This window comes from Nomascus leucogenys, chromosome 22a, assembly GCF_006542625.1.
Source record: "Nomascus leucogenys isolate Asia chromosome 22a, Asia_NLE_v1, whole genome shotgun sequence".
In the NCBI taxonomy this organism is placed as follows: Eukaryota; Metazoa; Chordata; class Mammalia; order Primates; family Hylobatidae; genus Nomascus; species Nomascus leucogenys.
The window spans coordinates 71,694,920-71,712,324 of NC_044402.1; the positions used below are offsets into that span (position 1 = coordinate 71,694,920).

The 17,405-nt window shown below is 37.4% G+C and overlaps 1 protein-coding gene and 1 pseudogene across 3 annotated transcripts in view; both read right to left on the reverse strand.

The window, feature by feature from the left end:
- Positions 1-17,405, reverse strand: part of METTL8 (methyltransferase like 8) — a 120,738-nt gene that overhangs the window by 49,082 nt on the left and 54,251 nt on the right. Inside the window, exon 1 of one of the 3 annotated variants that reach the window (XM_030803057.1) lies at positions 12,735-12,781. The exons of the other annotated variants lie outside the window; for them this stretch is intronic. The gene's annotated coding sequence lies outside the window, so the exon portion shown is untranslated. Of the gene's footprint in view, positions 1-12,734; positions 12,782-17,405 lie in introns of those variants that run through there. 3 annotated transcript variants of the gene reach the window in all.
- Positions 11,336-11,739, reverse strand: LOC100593033 (annotated as a pseudogene).

The following is a 17,405-nucleotide window of genomic DNA, read 5'->3' on the forward strand; positions in this document are numbered from 1 at the left end:
TAAGAAATTCTATACAGGGAAATATTTGTATGAAGATAATCACTGGAACACTAAATATAATATTAATAGCAAAAAATTAGAAACAACTTCAGTGACAGGGGAATGAAAAAATTATAGTAAATCAAAGGAATATTATACAGACATTAAGATAATAAATATGACTATTATATGACAATATGGAAAAGTATTTATAAAATAACATGAAGTTAAAAAAGTAGATCCCCAAATTATATATATATTTATCTTTTTTTTTTTGAGATGGAGTCTTGCTGTGTTGCCCAGGCTGGAGTGCGGTGGCACAATCTTGGCTCACTGCAACCTCCACCTCCCATGTTCAAGCAATTCTCCTGCCTCAGCCTCCCAAGTAGCTGGGATTATAGGCGTGTGCCACCATACCCGGCTAATTTTTTTATTTTTAGTAGAGATGGGGTTTCACCATGTTGGCCAGGCTGGTCTCGAACTCCTGACCTCAGGTGATTTGCCCGCCTCAGCCTCCTAAAGTGCTAGGATTACAGGCGTGAGCCACCATGCACCCGGCCAAATTATATACGTATTATAATTACAACTGTTTAAAATTATATACACACTGGGTGAAGATTCTAAGTGGTGAACTAAAACCAATTATGTTTGGATAGGAGTAAGAACAAACTATCTTAAATTTCCTTAATATCGTAAAGCAGCTTCAACTAGAGATAATTTTTTAAAAACTATATGTAAAACCTGTACTCTATGTTTAAGACATACAACAATTGTCTTTAAAACTTTACCCTTCATGAGGAAAAAGCCATAAACCCTTATAATAAGAAGGAAGTTATGTTTTCTTAAAAAAGGAAAGACATAAAAAAGAAACTTGAGCATAAAGTACAAAATATACTTTTCATGAAAATTTGAATTTGAGAAAAAACCTCAAAAACAGATTTTTGAGTAAGACAAATGTTTACATGTCCTATAATTTGTTTGTATATATAGTTTATATATATTTCTTATTCCTTCCATATGTATAGTATAATTGAATAATGTTTCCTTGATTTAGCTTTTAGTTGATGGCAATAGTAATCTAAATAATTGTGCATTTGGTTTGATTTGGAAAAGTTAAAACACACACACATACACACACACACCAATTATTTAAGTTGGATACTAAAGTTTTTGATAATATTACCTAGAGAAAATTCTGCTGAATATAGTGTTGCTTCCTGTTATAACTTTTAGTAATCAGATATAAACCAAAGTACCCAATATAAACTATTTTCCTGTCTTTGTCATTTACTATGCATGTGATGGCCTCACTATAGAACACAACTTTGTTCTGTAAGTCAATGATATTTGACAAATTTGACAAATGTATTAGATGACTAGGGAATTAAAAAGAAAATATTTATTCTTAGGTTAAAGGAAAAAATAGAGTCTATTACTTTCAGCCTAAGACTATTTCAATAATTCTTAATTCTATAACAAAGTGTGGGAAAGAGAGTTTCTGGGATGCCAGATGAGTTGGTCTCCCCTGTGTGAGACACCCATGGGGAGCCATGGGCGGCCTCTGAGGAGAAAAGTCTCCTTATTGCCTTCATGTCTTTATGCCCCAACAGCATAAGAGCTCCGCGGCATTCCACAGGTTGCTCGGGGAAATAACACTCCTTTGAAGCAGTAGAGTATAATCAAACATCTTGGCTTCTCCTGAAACCCACTCCTACCCATTTTAGTCCCGATAAGTTAAAGATCTTAAGTAGTTTAGAGACTACTTTGCTGGAGGAAATTCCCAGAAACCGCCACTGCTATACATCTTATTGAATGACTCATGATTTCTCCTTCACTGATTAATCCTTTTCCTCATCCCTTCCTACCCCTCCCATTTGCCCTAGAACAAAGAACTTGTAAACCAATAAATTGGGTGGAGGCCGAGAGCTCGGGGCCGTGGAGCAAGCCTCCATGCTCTGGTCTCCTGGACCCACCTTTTAAACTCTTATTCTGTCTCTTTCTAATTCCTTTGTCTCCGCTGGACTCTGGGTACCTGCCGGGTGGTATGGGGCTGGTTTCTCCAACACAAAGGCATATTTATTACACAGTTACACAAACAAACACACACACATTTTTCTATATACTACAAAATCTTCAACATAATTATGACTTAAAACTCTGGTATAGGACTTATGATTTTGGCCATGACAGAGTACCTGGCAATGGACTTACCCTCCTGCCACAAATAATTATAAAGCTGGATAAAATAAAGCAACTGCTTTTAAACACTGGACTACACTTCAGACAGGGCAAGACTGATCCTTAAGAGAAGAAAAACACAAAAGGTGAGTCCCCACATCCACCTGTTCTGTCTGGGGACACATTCTAGACTGTGGTGCAGAGAGGCTGTCTCACTGAGTGGCAGTTTCATGAGTTGAGAAGGCAGAGAGTTCAGAGTTGCAGAGGTGGTGAGAGTTTGTGCAACAGGATACTGAAGAGGGAGATGGACAGACAAGAGGGCCCCTGAAGTCTACAAGAGTTCTCCTAAGGTTTTCAGCTAGTCCTAGCTGCTCATCTACAGGCAGAGTCACCACAGGGACTAGTAGAAGAGAGAGGATTCTAGGAATGAGGGTGGAGAAAAGAGAACTGACGAGATAGGTAGTACAGTACTTGGTGACACTGGAGTTCTGGCTAAGCCACAGTGGAAAGATCTATCTGAGCACCTTGAATATTTAGTTAAGACCCTAGAAATCCCATGCCATAGGAAGAAGAACCAAACTAGACTCAGGACATTATCAAAATAGTCCCACCCAAACAACACCTAAAATCAAACCTGATCCAAGAAGGAGCTGGCAGAAATTCAACCACTTGCCAGAAAAGACTCAACATCTTTAAAGGAAGACAACATAATCCAGACTCCATAGAAGATATCCATAATGTACACCATATAATCAAACACTACTAGACATGCAAATCAAGAGAAAAGTCAGTCAATAAATATAGACTTTGAGAAAACCAAATGTTGGAATTAGTACACAAGGACTTTAAAACAGCATTGAAAAATATGTTACAAGATTTAAAGAAAAAGATGGACAGAATGAATGCATAGATGGAAGAAATCTCAGAAAAAAATGAAAACTTTATTTTTTTAAAAAGGAAATTCTAGAACAAACCCATACACACTATCTGAAATAAAGAGTTGAGTAGGCTCAGGTGGGCATGGTAGCTCATACCTGTAATCCCAGCACTTTGGGAGGCTGAGGTAGAAGAATCGCTTGAGTACAGGAAGTTGAGGTTGCAGTGAGCCATAATCACACCACTCCAGCCTGGGTGACAGAGTGAAACCCTGTCACACACACACAAAAAAAATTGGGAGGCTTAACAGCTGACAGACACTGGAGAGAATGGGTCAGTAAACTTAATGGCAGATGTGGAAATTATTCAAACTGAAGACCAGAGAGACAAAGATTGAAAAAAAGTATGAGTCTCAGTAACCTGTGGGATAATACCAATTGGTCTAACAAACACATAAATTGAAAGCCCAGAAATAGAAAAGAGAAAGAAAATGAGTTAAAAATAATAATAAAGAAATACTGACTAAAATTTTTCCAAATTTGAAGATAAAAAGAAGAAAGAAGAAAAAGAAACACTCAATAGATCAGGCAGGAAACACAGCAAACCCCAGGCAATATAAATACAGAGAAAACTGATAAAAATCAAAGATAAAGATACATTTGAAAAGTAGCTACTATATACAGTGGGAAAAGAAATGCAAACTACAGCTGATTTCTCATCAGAAACAATGATAATGAAGGCCAGAAGATAAAGCAAGGACATCTTATGTCGGGGCACCGGGATGGGAGAGATGTGTCAACCCTGAATTTCACATGCAGTAAAAAGATCTTTCAAATTTGTAAAATAAAGACATTTTCAGATAAACAAACTTTGAGAGAATTTGTTACCAGCAGAATTTGCACTACAAGAAATGTTAAAGATCTTCAGGTTAAAGGAAAAGGGGACCACATGGAGTCTGAGATCTACAGGGTGAAAAAAAGAGACCAGAAGTGGTAAATATGTGGGTAATTATAAAATAATCTTTTTAAAAACTTTAAATTTCTTTTAAAAAACCCAACTAACTGTATATAACAAAAATAAAAACAATGATTATAGCATTTATACATAGAGGTAAACTATATGACAACAATATCACAAATGTTGGAGGGATGATAAGTAGAAACATATTGTTGTAAGGTTAATTTTATGTTAGGTGGCACAACATTAATTCTAAGTAGACTACACTAAGTTGACAAAGCACATTGTAATGTCTAGAGCTGTGGTTCTCAAATTGAGAACCACAGTATGAGAATCAAAACTATTCTCATAGCAATACTGTGTTTTGCTCTTTCACTGTGTTGACATTTGCAGTAATGGTATAAAAACAATGAGGGGTAAAACTACAACTGCCTTGGAATGAAAGAAGGCAGTGGCACCAAAATGTGTTAACTGTCATATTCTCTGCCACCATCCAGTGAGCAGCAAAGAATATAACAATTTTTACCAAAATTAAACAATTAAAAAATTTTCAATTTCGCTGATTGATGAAGCAGTAAAAACTATTAATTTTATGAAATATTGAACCTAGGGTACAAATCTTTTTAATAGCCTATGTGACAAGATGGAAAGCATGCACTTCTGTACTGAAGTACAATGGCTGGCTTGACTGAGGAAAAGCACTCATATGAACTGTGAGCTGAACTAGCTGCTTTTTTCATGGGATGCTATTTTTACTTGAAAGAGCAACTACTGATAAAGCTATAGTTATTTAGACTTGGGTATTTGGCATATAGTTTCTCAAAAGTAAACAAAATGAGCCTATAACATTAAGAAAAACAAATTAACGGTATGTGTTTGCAAAAATAAATTTTGTGCTTCCAAGCAAAAATTAGACTTCTGGAAAGCTTGTGTCCACCACCATGAGTTTGATAGCTTCCCAATACAGATTTTCCTGATGAGACTGGTGGTGATATTAACAAATGTGATTTTTAAATATTTTATAATAAAATGTGTCAACATTTAGAAGATCTACATTAAACAGGGAACCAACATTTTCCAAATTATCCATGCATGATGTTATAAATCATGCATAGGTAAAGGATCTATCCAAAGTGCAAGGTATACCAGTGTATCATAATATGGCAGAATATAGAGCCAGGCCCTGTGGAGTGCTCTTGTAGTCCCAGCTACTCAGGAGGCTGAGGCAGGAGAATGGCTTGAGCCCAGGAGCTCACAGCCAGCTTGCGTAACATAGCAAGACCTGGTCTTGAAAATATATATACATATATGGCAGAATATAAAAAGTTCCGTGATATGGTTTCATATGCCATATTGCAACTAAGAAACTACCACTATTGAGATTTAGTGTAATATCAAAAAAAAAAAAAATCCACAATTATCTGATAAAGGCTATTAAAAACTCCTCTCTGGCCGGACACGGTGGCTCACGCCTGTAATCCCAGCACTTTGGGAGGCCGAGGTGGGCGGATCATGAGGTCAGGAGATCGAGACCATCCTGGCTAACATGGTGAAACCCCGTCTCCACTAAAAAATACAAAAAATTAGCCGGGAGTGGTGGTGGTTGCCTGTAGTCCCAGCTACTCTGGAGGCTGAGGCAGGAGAATGGCATGAACCCGGCAGGTGGGGCTTGCAGTGAGCCGAGATCGCACCACTGTACTCCAGCCTGGGGAAGAGAGCAAGACTCTGTCTCAAAAACAAAACAAAAAAACCAAAAAAAAAACCAAAAAACAAAAAAACTCCTCTCCTTTGTAAGCACGTATCTATGAGAGGCCAAATTATCTTCATATTATTCAAGAGGATATGAGAATCCAATTTCTTCCATTAAGGCAGACATTAAAGAGACTTGCAAATATTTACAGCAATGCCACTCTTTGCATTACACTTTTGGGAATATACATTTACATTAAAATATGTAATTTATGTTAATATGTAATGGATTCATTATTGTTTTGGAATTAATAAATGTTTTCATGTTTGAGTTTTAATTTCTAATACAGAAAATATCAATAGACATAATCCATATCAATAAGAAGTCTTTGGGGTTCTTAGTAATTTAAGAGTGTAAAGGGGTCCTGAGACCAAAATGTTTGAAACTATTGCCTTGAAATAATTCGTAAAACAGAATGCAAAGACATATGGCTAAATGCCAGTAGAGGAAGTAAAAATTGGATACAAAAAATTATTCAATTAGGCTGGTCGTGGTGGCTCACACCTGTAATCCTAGCACTTTGGGAAGCCAAGGCGGGCAGATCATGAGGTCAGGAGTTCAAGACCAGTCTGACCAACATGGTTAAACCCTGTCTCTACTAAAAATACAAAAATTACCTGGGCATGGTGGTGCATGCCTATAATCCCAGCTACTTGGGAGTACCCAAATAGTACTAGTAGTACTCGCTTGAACCTCGGAGGCAGTGAGCCGAGATCATGCCATTGCACTCCAGCCTGGGCAACACAGCGAGACTCTATCTAAAAAAAAAAAATTATTCAATTTATCCAAAAGAAGGCAGTAAAAAAGGAACAGGGGAAAAAAGGGCAGAAGAGATAAATTAAAAAATAAACAGACAACCAAACAAAATAATATTAATATACAATGCTACCTGGACTAGGTGTTATCTTAAGTTTCTTTTCTTTCTATTTTCTTTGGTGTTAATTTAATAGGTCTAAAAAATTACTTTATTGTTTCCATTTGTATTTTTTTAACTGTTAAATATTTTCCTGTATGCTCACATGTACTTCCTCCTGGGTCAACTTTCTATGTACATTGCTCATTTATCAATTATTAGCAAATAATGCTTTTCTGACAATATAAAAAATGTTCTATAGGTTAGCCCTGATGTATGGGCAGTGGAAAATCATTTAAATTTTTTCTCTCTCCTTTGGTTTTTGTGTTAGTAAGAGTAATAGCTCTCAAAACAGCATACAGGACGGGCGCGGTGGCTCACACCTGTAATCCCAGCACTTTGGGAGGCCGAGGTGGGCGGATCACGAGGTCAGGAGATCGAGACCATCCTGGCTAACACAGTGAAACCCCATCTCTACTAAAAATACAAAAAATTAGCTGGGCGTGGTGGTGGGCGCCTGTAGTCCCAGCTACTGAGGAGGCTGAGGCAGGAGAATGGCATGAACCTGGGAGGTGGAGCTTGCAGTGAGCCGAGATCAGGCCCCTGCACTCCAGCCTGGGCGACAGAGCGAGACTCCGTGCCAAAAATAAATAAATAAAAACCCAGCATACAAATTAAGATTAAGTACTCTGAAGACTTTGGTTTCCCTTGGGAGGAGGTAATTAAGGTGGACAGCACCTAAGGGCTTCTGGGGTCTGCAATGTTCCGCTCCTGACTAGAGGGCTGGGCATGTGGACATATTACACTTTGTAAATAAATCAAGTTGAGTACTTAAAAAAAGAAAAAGATTAAGTACTCTGAAACTATAATTATCCTATTTCATCAAATCCAATATGCTATTATTTTCTGTTCCAGTAATAAAGAAAAAACATTTTCAACTACAATTTTAAGATGCACAAACTGTAAGAAATGTCATGATTTCAGAGATGTTAATAGGTAAATAAAAATGTGAGTCTCAGAAAAGATAAAATATAGCTGTTATAGGCATATCAGCTAATAACTGAAGTAACTTCAGTTAAATCTTCCTTTCTACTATTGAGGCTAATTTATATTTGTAACTCCAGGATGCCTACCTCTCTTTTTGGCTATAATGAATATTTCAGTCGGTTACTGTTATTAGTAAATTAGTTTTTGTTTTTGTTTTGTTTTCATTTCTCATTATTAATTTATTTTTTGAGACAGGGTCTCACTCCATCACCCAGGCTGGAGTGCTGTGGCACCATCTCGGTTCACTGCAACCTCCACCTCCCAGGTTCAAGCGATTCTCCTGCCTCAGCCTCCTGAGTAGCTGGGATTACAGGTACGCCCCAACACGCCCAGCCAATTTTTGTATTTTTAGTAGAGATGGTGTTTCACCATGGTGGCCAGGCTGGTCTTGAACTCCTGACCTCAGGTGATGCGCCTGCCTTGGCCTCTCAAAGCACTAGGATTACAGGCATGAGCCACTGTGCACAGCCTACAAGGTTTTTAAAAAAAACCTTTTTAGCCTTTGGAAAAACCTCTGACAGCCTCAAACTCCTGAGTTCACGCAATCCTTTGGCCTCAGCCTCCTGAGTAGCTAGGACTATAAGTGCATACAACTGCACCCAGCTAATTTTTAAAATTTTTAAATTAAATTAAATTATTATTATTATTATTATTATTTTTGTAGAGACGGGTCTTGCTTTGTTGCCCAGGTTGTCTCCAACTCCCGCATCAAGCGATCTTCCTGCCTGGCCTCCCATACTGCTGGGATTACAGGCATGAGTGAGCCAACACACCAGCCTGAGTTTCTTACTTGTGTGACTAACAAAAAACACAAACATAGAGCCAATGCCTTTCTACTTTGCATACAATGGGATGGAGGTCACAGCTGCTGAAGAAACCAATACCCACCTCCCTCATTAAATATTTAGTGGGAACCTATATCTATCAGGCACTAGGCCTGTGAACTAGGGACACAAAGATGAGGAAGATTTGGTAGAACTCAAAATTTTGAGAAGTTGTAATCAGTATTAAAGAATACAGAATTTGTCATCAGGTAGATAGCAAGATGGGAAATAGGTACATAAGGAAGACGGCTTTTTTAAAAAATAAAACTCAATACCAATGCCTATAAAATATAGTTACATCTCTACCCTCCCTCTCATCCCCATTCCCATCTCTGATGTAAATACCATTATCAGGATAATGTGGACCTTTTCAGACTTTTCTCTATATATATAAAAGCAAAGGTGTATATATATGTAACACAGGTACAATAATTTCTTTTTTTTATTATTATACTTTAAGTTCTAGGGTACACGTGCACAACGTGCAGGTTTGTTACATATGTATACATGCACCATGTTGGTGTGCTGCACCCATTAACTCGTCATTTAGCATTAGGTACATCCTAATGCTATCCCTCCCCCCCTTCCCCCACCCCACGACAGGCCCCAGTGTGTGATGTTCCCCTTTCTGTGTCCAAATGTTCTCATTGTTCCATTCCCACCTATGAGTGACAACATGTGGTGTTTGGTTTTTTGTCCTTGCGATAGTTTGCTGAGAATGATGGTTTCCAGCTTCATCCATGTCCCTACAAAGGACATGAACTCATCCTTTTTTATGGCTGCATAGTATTCCACGGTGTATATGTGCCACATTTTCTTTATCCAGTCTATCATTGATGGACATTTGGGTTGGTTCCAAGTCTTTGCTATTGTGAATAGTGCCGCAATAAACATACATGTGCATGTGTCTTTATAGCAGCATGATTTATAATCCTTTGGGTATATACCCAGTAATGGGATGACTGGGTCAAATGGTATTTCTAGTTCTAGATCCTTGAGGAATCGCCACACTGACTTCCACAATGGTTGAACTAGTTTACAGTCCCACCAACAGTGTAAAAGTGTTCCTATTTCTCCACATCCTCTCCAGCACCTGTTGTTTCCTGACATTTTAATGACCGCCATTCTAACTGGTGTGAGATGGTATCTCATTGTGGTTTTGATTTGCATTTCTCTGACGGCCAGTGATGATGAGCATTTTTTCATGTGTCTGTTGGCTGCATAAATGTCTTCTTTTGAGAAGTGTCTGTTCATATCCTTTGCCCACTTTTTGATGGGGTTGTTTTTTTCTTGTAAATTTGTTTGAGTTCTTTGTAGATTCTGGATATTAGCTCTTTGTCAGATGAGTAGATTGCAAAAATTTTCTCCCATTCTGTAGGTTGCCCATTCACTCTGATGGTAGTTTCTTTTGCTGTGCAGAAGCTCTTTAGTTTAATTAGATCCCATTTGTCAATTTTGGCTTTTGTTGCCATTGCTTTTGGTGTTTTAGACATGAAGTCCTTGCCCATGCCTATGTCCTGAATGGTATTGCCTAGGTATTCTTCTAGAGTTTTTATGGTTTTAGATCTAACATTTAAGTCTTTAATTCATCTGGAATTAATTTTTGAATAAGGTGTAAGGAAGGGATCCAGTTTCAGCTTTCTAATATGGCTAGCCAGTTTTCCCAGCACCATTTATTAAATAGGGAATCCTTTCCCCATTTCTTGTTTTTGTCAGGTTTGTCAAAAATCAGATGGTTGTAGATGTGTGGTATTATTTCTGAGGGCTCTGTTCTGTTCCACTGGTCTATATCTCTGTTTTGGTACCAGTACCATGCTGTTTTGGTTACTATAGCCTTGTAGTATAGTTTGAAGTCAGGTAGTGTGATGCCTCTAGCTTTGTTCTTTTGGCTTAGGATTGTCTTGGCAATGCAGGCCCTTTTTTGGTTCCATATGAGCTTTAAAGTAGTTTTTTCCAATTCTGTGAAGAAAGTCATTGGTAGCTTGATGGGGATGGCATTGAATCTATAAATTACCTTGGGCAGTATGGCCATTTTCACGCTATTGATTCTTCCTATCCATGAACATGGAATGTTCTTCCATTTGTTTGTGTCCTCTTTTATTTAGAGGTCCTTCGCATCCCTTGTAAGTTGGATTCCTAGGTATTTTATTATCTTTGAAGCAATTGTGAATGGGAGTTTACTCATGATTTGGCTCTCTGTTTGTCTGTTATTGGTGTATAAGAATGCTTGTGATTTTGGCATATTGATTTTGTATCCTAACACAGGTACAATACTTTCTTAACAAAAATGAGGTCATACTGGAGAAAATTCTCTTCAGCTTGCTCTTTTCATTTAATGATATATCATAGCCATCTCTTGGTATCAGTATACATACATCTCTCATTTTTATTAACTGCTACATTATTTTCCAATGTATGGAAGTAACTTTTTTTAAGGTTTTAATGAGGTGTAACTGACATACAGTAAACTGTATTCAAAGTGTACAACTTGGTAAGTTTTAATATACGTAGACACTTTTGAAATTTTCACAGTAATCAAGAAAATGAACATGTCCATTCCCTTCAAGTTTCCTTGTGCCCCTTTGTAATTCCTCCCTCCCACCCCTCCCCTTCTCCCCACTCACCTCCACCACTAGCAACCACTGATTTGCCTTCTGTCTCTATAGATTAGTTTGCATTTTCTAGTACAGTATAAGAAAGTATTGTATGTACTCTATTTCTAACTTCTTTCACTCAGCATAATTATTCTGAAATTCATCCATGTTGTGGGTATCAACAGCAGGTATATGTTTAACTTTTTTTTTTAAGTACATTTCCATTTTATTTTTCTCCTGAGAATAGTCTGTCTTCAGTCTTTAAGAACTCAGCTCCTTACATGGGCTTTGGTGGGGGACGTGGGGCAGCACCCACAGGTCTAAATGGGGGTGGGGGTGTTCGGCCCTTATGGGCTTCACGAGATCGATTCCTGACTACTTTGCTGTGAACTGCACAACTCACACAGTAATGTAGCTTCACATACAGCTTGGGAAGCACATAGGCATCAAAGACGCTTGCTTCAGAAATGTCCCTGACTGCTGCGGCCCCCACTATGTTTTGAATGACGAATTTCTTAATGGCCTTGTCCTTGGGCACTCATTGGGCACAGTTAGTGCAGCAAATAGGCGGCACGTGGCCGAGGCCCTTTTTGGCACGACCATTGTTCCTTCTTTTCTTTGTCATCTTGGAGGCACGGACCGGAGATATATGTTTATCTTTTAAAGAAACTGCCAGAGATATATGTTTATCTTTTAAAGAAACTGCCAAGTTCCTCGTTAGTATAGTGGTGAGTAAAAACAACCGAAACAAACAAATAAACTGCCAAGTTATATTCCAAAATGGTTATACCATTTTATATTCCCACCAGCAGTGTATGAAAGTTCCAGTTCCTCTACATCCTTATCATCACTTGGTAAGCTCAGTACTTTTAATTTCAGCTATTCAAATAGATGTGTAGTAGTATTTTATTGTGCCTTTCATTTGCACTTTTCTAATGACTAATGATATTCGGCATCTTTTCATGTGCTTATTTACCATCTGTATATCTTCTTTGGTGAAGTATCTTAAAATTTGTGTTCATTTTTACTGTGTTGTTTGCTTTCTTATTATTGAATTTTGAGAGTTTTAAATTTATTCTGATTACAAATCTTTTATCAACAGTAAAAAGGAACAAACTATTGATACATGTAGCAACACAGATAAATCTCAAAATAATTATGCTGAGTAAGAGGCCAGACAAAAAGATAAAACATATTAAATGATTCGGTTTATACAAAATATTGGAAAATACAAATGAATCTACAATGTATCCTAGGTTCTTTATCCTTCCTTTGTTCCTTTTATTTTGCAGGTAAATTCTCCCTGACACCCAACCTTTTCCAGAGACCTGCTTTTCTTGCCCTGTAAGCTTCATTTCAAAGACTAGAGATTATGTATTTTCTGCATTTTTCTGTAGCAGGGGAGACTGGTAGCCTTTATGAGGGTCTGGGTCTTTTGCTTTGTCAAATGATCCTTTACTGAAATATTTTACTTTGTAGTTCTTAACTAACTGGGCATTCGACTGCAACATTGTTGATGTCATCTCTTCCAACTGGGCTAGTCTATTTGCTTGCTTTGAATATATCTCTTGTATTTATTCCCAAATTCACATCTTTATTCATGCTACCACTTGTCTAAAACATTATCTTCACTATTTAAATACTCTTTATCCTTCAAAGCTCAAGTTAAATCCTACCTGCTCTTCCAACCTCATCTTGGGAATCTCTTCCTATCCTGAGCTCCTTTGGTCTTCACTGTCTTCACACTTATTATAAAGGGCATCCAAATTGGAAAAAAGGAAGTCGAACTGTCACTGTTCACCGATGATACGATCATATACCTAAAAAATCTTAAAGACTCTTCCAAGAAGCTCCTAGATCTGATAAATGAATTCCGTAAAGTTTCAGGATACAAAATCAATGTACATAAATCAGGAGCACTGCTATACACCAATGGCCAAGCTGAGAATCAACTCAGTAACTCAATCCCTTTTATAAAGGTTGCAAAAAATAAAATAAAATACTTAGGAATATACTTAGCAAAGGAGGTGAAAGAGTTCTACAAGAAAAACTACAAAACACTGCTGAAAGAAATCACAGATGACACAAACAAATGGAAACACATTCCATGCTCACGGATAGGTACAATCAATATTGTAAAAATTACCATACTGCCAAAAGCAATCCATAGATTCAATGCAATTTCCATCAAAACACCATCATCATTCTTCATAGAAATAGAAAAAACATTCCTAACATTTATATAGAACAAAAAAAGAGCCCATAGAGCCAAAGCAACACTAAGCAAAAAGAACAAATCTGGAGGCGTCACATTATCCAACTTCAAACTATACTATCAGGCTTTAGTTACCAAAACAGCATGGTACTGGTACAAAAATAGGCATATAGACCAATGGAACAGAATATAGAACTCAGAAATAAAGCCAAATACTTACAGCCAACTAATCTTCAACAAAACATACAAAAACATGAACCAGGGAAAGGATACTCTATTCAATAAATGGTGCTGGGATAACTGACAAGCCACATACAGAAGAATGAAACTGGATCTTCATCTCTCACCTTAAGCAAAAATCAACCCAAGATGGATCAAAGATTTAAATCTAAGACTTCAAACCATAAAAATTCTAGAAGATAACATCGGAAAAACTCTTCTAGACATTGGCTTAGGCAAAGAATTCATGACTAAAACCCCAAAAGCAAAACAAAATAAAACAAAAATAAATATAACAACAAAAAATAAATATAACAAAAACATAAATAAATGGGACCTAGTTAAACTGAAAAGCTTCTGCAAAGCAAAAGAAATAATCAGCAGAGTAAACAGACAACCCACAGAGTAGGAGAAAATATTCGCAAACTATGTATCTGACAAAGGACTAATATCCAGAATCTACAAGGAACTCACATCAGCAAGAAATAAAACAAATAATCCTGTCAAAAAGTCAGCAAAGGACATGAATAGGCAATTCTCAAAAGAAGATGTACAAACAGCCAACAAACATATGAAAAAAATGCTCAACATCACTAGTTATCAGGGAAACGCAAATGAAAACCACAATGAGATACCATTTTACTCCTGCATGAATGGCCATAAAAAAAGAAAATAGATGTTGGCATGTATGTAGTGAAAAGGAAACACTTTTACACTGCTGGTGGGAATGTAAACTAGTACAATCACTATGGAAAACAGTATGGAGATTCCTTAAAGAACTAAAAGCAGAACTACCGTTTGATCTAGCAATCCCACTACTGGGTATCTCCCAAAGGAAAAGAAGTAATTATATGAAAAAAAAACAAAAACAAAAAACCACATGCACATGCATGTTTACAGCAGCACAATTTGCAATTGCAAAAACATAGAGCCAATCTAAATGCCCATCAACCAACAAGTGAATCAACTAGTGTTCAAAATAACCAGCTAGCATCATGAAAACAGGATCAAATTCACACATAACAATATTAACCTTAAATGTAAATTGGCTAAATGCCCCAATTGAAAGGCACAGCCTGGCAAACTGGATAGAGTCAAGACCCATTGGTGTGCTGTGCTCAAGAGACTCAACTCATGTGCAAAGACATACATAGGCTCAAAATAAAGGGATGGAGGAAAATTTACCAAGTAAATGGACAGCAGAAAAAAGCAGGAGTTGCAATTCTAGTTTCTGACAAGACAGACTTTAAACCAACAAAGATCAAAAAAGACAAAGAAGGGCATTACATGGCTGGGTGCAGTGGCTCACGCCTGTAATCCCAGCACTTTGGGAGGCTGAGGTGGGTGGATCATGAAGTCAGGAGTTTAAGACCAGCCTGGCCAACATAGTGAAACCCAATCTCTACTAAAAATACAAAAATTAGCTGGGTGTGCTGGCATGCGCCTGTAGTCCCAGCCACTTGGGAGGCTGAGGGAGGAGAATTGCTTGAACCCGGGAGGCGGAGGTTGCAGTGAGCTAGACCACACCACTGCACTCCAGCCTGTGTGACAGAGTGAGACTCCATCTAAAAAAAAAAAAAAAAAAAAAGAAGGGTATTACATAATGGTAAAGGGATCAATTCACAAAGAAAAGCTAACTATCCTAAATATATATGAACCCAATACAGGAGCACCCAGATTCACAAAACAAGTTCTTAGAGACCTACAAGGAGACTTAAACTGCCACACAATAGTGGTGGGAGACTTTAACACCCCACTGTCAATACTGGACAGATCAACAAGACAGAAAATTAACAAGGATATTCAAGACTTGAACTCGGCTCTGGATTAAGTGGACTTGATGGATGTCTACAGAACTCTCCACCCCAAGACAACAGAATATATATTCTTCTCAGTGCCATATGGCACTTCCTCTAAAATAGACCACATAATTGGAAATACAACATTCCTCAGCAAATGCAAAAGAACTGAAATAATAACAAACAGTCTCTCAGACCACATTACAATCAAATTAGAAGTCGAGATTTAAAAACTCACTCAAAATCACACAACTACATGGAAATTGAACAACCTGCTCCTGAATGACTCCTGTGTAAATAATGAAATTAAGGCAGAAACCAAAAACTTCTTCAAAACCAATGAGAACAAAGAGACAATGTACCAGAATTTCTGGGATGCAGCTAAAGCAGTGCTAAGAGAGAAATTTATAACACTAAATGCCCACATCAGAAAGCTAGAAAGATTTCAAATCAAAACCCTAACATCACAACGAAAAGAACTAGAGAAGCAAGAGCAAACAAATCTAAAAGCTAGCAGAAGACAAGAAATAACTAAGACCAGAACAGAACTGAAGGAGATAGAGACACAAAAAACCCTTAAAAAAAAAATCAATGAATCCAGGAGCTGGTTTTTTGAAAAAATTGATAAAATAGATAGACTGCTAACTAGACTAATAAGAAAAGAGAGAAGAATCAAATAGTCAAAAAATGATAAAGGGGATATCACCACTGACCCACGGAAATACAAACTACCATCAGAGAGTAGTATAAACACTTCTAGGCAAATAAATTAGAAAATCTAAAGAAATGGATAAATTCCTGGACACGTACACCCTCCCAACACTCAAACAGGAAGAAGTTCAATCCTTGAATAGACCAACAGCAAGTTCTGAAGTTGAGGCAGTAATAGCTTACCAACCAAAAACAGCCCAGGACCAGGTAGATTCACAGCTAAATTCTACCAGAGGTACAAAGAGGAGCTGATACCATTCCTTCTGAAACTGTTACAAACAATTGAAATGCAGGGACTCCTCCCTAACTCATTTTATGAGGCCAGCATCATCCTGATACCAAAACTTGGCAGAAACACAACAACAAAAAAAGAAAACTTCAGGCCATTATCCCTGATGAACATTGATGCAAAAATCCTCAATAAAATACTGGCAAACTGAATCCAGCAGCACATCAAAAAGCTTATCTACCAATCAACTTGGCTTCATCCCTGGGATGCAAGGCTGGTTCAACATATGCAAATCAATAAGCGCAATCCATCACATAAACAGAACCAATGACAAAAACCACGATTATTTCAATAGATGCAGAAAAGGCCTTCAATAAAATTCAACATCTCTTCATGTTAAAAACTCTCAATGAACTAGGTATTGATGGAAAATATCTCAAAATAATAAGAGCTATTTATGACAAACCCATGGCCAATATTATACTGAATGGGCAAAACCTGGAAGCATTCCCTTTGAAAACTGGCATAAGACAAGGATGCCCTCTCTCACCACTCCTATTCAACATAGTATTGGAAGTGCTGACTAGGGCAATAAGGCAAGAGAAAGAAATAAAGAGTATTCAAATAGGAAGAGAGGAAGCCAAATTGTCTCTGTTTGCAGATGACATGATCCTATATTTACAAAACCCCATCGTCTCAGCCCAAAAACTCCTTTAGCTGATAAACAACTTCAGCAAAGTCTTAGGATACAAAATCAATGTGCACAAATCACAAGCATTCCTACACACCAACAACAGACTAGCAGAGAGCCAAATCATGAATGAAGTACCATTCACAACTGCTACAAAGAGAATAAAATACATAGGAATACAGCTAACAAGGGACATGAAGGGCCTCTTCAAGGAAAACTGCAAGCCACTGTTCAAAGAAATAAGAGAGGACACAAACAAATGGAAGAACATTCCATGCTCATGTATAGGAAGAATCAATATCATGAAAATGCCCATACTGCCCAAAGTAATTAATAGATTCAATGTTATTCCCATCAAACTACTGTTGACTTCCTTCACAGAATTAGAAAAAACTACTTTAAATTTCATATGGAACTAAAAAAGAGACCATATAGCTAAGACAATCCTAAGCAAAAAGAACAAAGCTGGAGGCATCACGCTAC